The sequence below is a fragment of the Corylus avellana genome, chromosome ca5 (assembly GCF_901000735.1).
Source record: "Corylus avellana chromosome ca5, CavTom2PMs-1.0".
Classification (NCBI taxonomy): domain Eukaryota; kingdom Viridiplantae; phylum Streptophyta; class Magnoliopsida; order Fagales; family Betulaceae; genus Corylus; species Corylus avellana.
Window position 1 is genome coordinate 2,609,953 of NC_081545.1, and position 4,379 is coordinate 2,614,331.

The following is a 4,379-nucleotide window of genomic DNA, read 5'->3' on the forward strand; positions in this document are numbered from 1 at the left end:
TGGGCCGTGGTGGCGTGGTGTGTGAAGAAGAGGGAGAAATTGAGAAAGGCAGTTTTGTTAATGAAGTTGCTTATTCATAACAAAAAAAAAAAAAAAATTTAGAAAGACAGTGAACCGTGGATTTGAGAAGAAGAGAGGGGGAAAGGCAGAGTGAGTGACGGCCGTGATACGGATATCGCTTACGCCGTTACTTCCCAATGTTTATGAAAAAATTAAAAAAAATCACAAAAATATACCCATATTAAAAGTCCTATATTTAACCTACACCGGTATCTACAGTATTTTTCAAATCTTTCTCTATGTTTAAGAAAAATTTCAAAAAAACCACAAAAACACACCCATATCAAAAGCCCTATATTTAACCTACACCAAAGGATATTTATGGTGTTTCTCAATGCATTGAGAAACACTGTAGATACTCAATACTTTATTAAATTATAAACAAATCATTATCTCATTCACATGTCCCACGAAATGTCTAATCCATTGGAAACTATTACTGAAAATAGAAGTGTGTTAAATAGACTAGTTATTCCTATTCCTTTGTTGATTATGTATTCCTTCATTTGGTTGTAACATTGGAATAGAACACTGATTATGTATTCCTTCGTTTGGTACAATGCAATATGTTGGTGAACGAAATCATATTGTAATCAAACTTCTGAAAATACCTTTATAATATAAATACAATTTATATTATTAAAGACTTTCTTTCTTTATCTTTTGAAACATAAACAACTATACTATAATTTTTTTATTTTTTTTTTAAATTATGTCATTTATGTTGCCTTTTATTTTTTTTTACAATTATGCTACAAAATTATTTATATAAAAAAATCACATAATCATCATGTCACCATTTTTAAAAAAAAAACTACAATAAAAAAACACATCAATCATCATGATATCATTGATATCATTTTGTAAGAATTCAATTAAAATGGTATAACAACCATTCTTAATTAAAAAATATATATCATCAAACATCTTAACCATAAAAAAAGGAACTTTATCATGTTCCTTGTTGCCATAATTGTAAACAAACAATATACGTACGTCTATATTATAAGGTATAAGAACACAAAGAACACACACTGGAGTCAAATTTCATTCATGAGTTTTTTTTTTTTTTTCTTCTAACAATATATATACAACAACAATTGTTATGAATTTTGTTTACAATATATATACATAGGGGTATGTGATTATCAGAGGATGCCATTAAAAAAAAAAATTATTTACAATATATATACATACCAAAAAAACTGGTATGTGATAATCAGAGGATGCCATAAAAAAAAAAAGCAAGAACAAATCAATCAACCTCGTCTTCAGATGAATCACTCTCTTCAACTCCTTGATGGAGTTCAGAGCTATCACTTTGACCTTCTTGCGCGTGATCGTTGTCCGAGCCATCATCTGAGTTGACAACACCCTAGCACAGTTACAGTGGACAATATTGAAAATAGTTGGCCACATAATCAAGATATTTCCAGGCTCCAAAGGAGCATGACATTTCGGACATCAATCAAGAGAAGAAGAGAAAATATATTTCTTTTTGTATAATTGTGAAGGAAAGGTAGAAAAAGATTAAAGATTAAGTAATTAGATTGATATATACGAAAAATCAGGTTCATGCAGAACAGATACAACAATATTCAGATGTTGTTTTCTTTTCATTCACTGAATGTGATAATCGTTTTTCTTATCTTCTCCAGCAATTAGGCACAAAAGGAAAAACAAAGCGAATGCAATTACCGTGTACCTCATCTCCAGAAGATTCACTTTCTTCGGCTTCTGATTCACTCAACAATTCGCCAGAGTCATCATTCTCCGAAAAATCCTAGAACCATCAAATCTAATTCATTCACATATTTCAAAAAGCATAGGAATCCAGCATTCAACACAATATATAAAATTTTACCAAAATACCAGCAAATTTAAAACACAAAAGACACTCATTCTTATATTGCTCGCTGAACTCCGTTTGGTTCTAGAGAAAACCAAGGCAAACATATCCGAGTTATACAAGTCAAAACACAGCCAACCTTCAACAGTTGTACTAAGCTCAATCAGTCAGAGATCTCAGTTTCTCTTATATAACCTCATAATAGCTTACAAAACCTAAGCTCTGGAAGCTCTCGGGCGATATTCCGATGAGATAATAAAGAAAACAAAGCTCAACTTCACACGTAAAGGACAGACAGAAGACCAACTCCTTGCTCAATATTCATAATTTTCTTTCAATTTCTTGAGAAAGTAAAATTTTTCCAGAGAGCGCGTACCTTGTAATCAGAATCGTATATACTTAGAATCAGATGCTACTTGCTGTTTTGAGGTTTTTCACTAACTGAAGGCTCTTCTTTGGATTGAGACTTCGTAGAATCCTTCCTTTTATCATTCTCCCCCTTGTTATTCGTCTCCGCCCCCATTCCTTCCCTGTCTTTGCCTGTGTCGATCTCTACACCTACGGAAGAGAAGGTGTAGAAGGAAGAGAAGGAAGACAAGAGGCTTAGGGTTTTAGGGCCAACTCAAGCATGCTGCTCTCATGATCCTCAAAGTTGCGTGCATTCCGTTCTCACCATAGACGCCACATCACACACAATGGAATTAGCCTCCATATGTGCAAGGCAAGCCTATTGCCCAACTGTCCCCTCCAACTCTCCAAGCAATCACTTATCTTTTCTGGCATAACTCAACTAACTCTAAAGAGATGAAAAAAACATATACTATAGGGGAAACTTTATTTGGATCTATGAACTACCACCTATTTTGACATGCCCACCCCCTCCGTTAGATTTCTAGATAACTATAGAAATATGTTTGTTACGGGATCAAACCCACTATATATAGATTTCTATGAAGTTTAATGAAAAAAAATATTTTTATGATTTGTTTAATTTAATAAATAATGTGTAATTTAGCCCATTGGCCCCGTTGTACTTGTTATAATGATCAATATCGGGCCGGATTAGCCTGACCCAAGCCCACAACACTTATCACCATTCCCCTACCTCTAAGTCCTAAAACCCTAAACCACTGGTCATCCAAAGGATTCTACGAAGAATGAATGAGGGTAGAGACGAATAACAAGGCGGAGAATGATAAAAGCAATGATTCTATGAACTCTCAATCCAAAGGATTCTATAAAGTCTCAATCTAAATGATCAATTTTGATTAACTTGATCACCGTCATATGATTAGAACATACAAAACTAAGGTCTTACAAAGAAAACTATCAAAAGCAAACTGTATAGCACCAATAAATATTTTCTCCACATTGTGGTCTACAACTTACACGTTTTTTCCGAACTCAAGGGCACAAATATAGATCCAAACAACGTTCAAAAATGTCCTTAACGACATTATCATATGCTGGGATACTTCTCAAAGATGTATACCTAACCAAATAGACAATGATTAAGATGTCTGATGTTCAAATATTATACAATAGAAATTAATTAAATTGTGTCACATTGTACCTTTTAGGTATAAACTTAGGACGAACTTCTCTTCATGGCCTATTAATTAAAGAAGTATGGATTAAAGTTGATGCTCAAATCCTTCACAAAAATTATCTAATGTGAATTTTTAAAATCCTGACAATAGTTCAACATCTATACCTGGCAATGTTGTGTAGGAAAAAAGAAAAAGAAAAAGAAAACTATTCCTGGCAATTTTGGCTTTGATGCAGGAATGTAAGCTAAATGATTAGCCTGTTCTGTTGAGCTGGAATCAACTCTCCACAAGGGATAGAAACGTTGTTCTTTGTTATGTTCTGACTGTTATATTCTTACGGTTTGCCAGACTACATATTCTCATATTAATAATCTTTCTTAAAGGCTTTTCTCCTCTTAAAAATAAGATGAGATGCGTTATGGACGGTCAAGATTAATATCACAATCTCAAATAACATTTGGAGACATCTTGACTGTCCATATTCATGAAATATCAACTTATGTTTACCAAAAAGGAAAGCCAAACTATTGTAGTAGATTCATTACTATCCCTTAAAGCCGAGCTCCTCTCAAATCTCTCAAATCTCTCAATTTAGGACCCAAAAAACACCCCACAGGAATCATTTTGAACAAGCATTCTTTTCTTTTGCTGAGAAGCAGTCTTATTATTTAGTAAGCTTGACATGTCACAATATTAGGATTATTTTGTTCATCAATTATACTTCATTTTCAAAATTATAGAGCATAAAACAAATACTTACTATCATTTAAAGTACTATAGCAACAAGAGTGAAAAAGCAAAAAAGTGAAAGAAAAAAGCTCTATTCTCTCTCCTTGAAAGAACAAACCTGCTGCCTGTGCTAGAGGTGGAGTGGAATCCCTCCCCTCCGCCTCCCCTCCTTTTCTACAGTTTTATGTTTT

General features: G+C 33.3%; 1 long non-coding RNA gene across 1 annotated transcript; it reads right to left on the reverse strand.

Moving 5' to 3' along the window:
* Positions 1–1,319: 1,319 nt before the first annotated feature.
* Positions 1,320–2,641, reverse strand: LOC132180241 (uncharacterized). The gene is made up of 3 exons (XR_009440082.1): positions 2,286–2,641; positions 1,766–1,843; positions 1,320–1,435 (listed from the first exon to the last, which is right to left on the reverse strand). It is a non-coding gene; the product is annotated as an uncharacterized LOC132180241 (long non-coding RNA).
* Between the last annotated feature and the right edge of the window lie 1,738 nt (positions 2,642–4,379).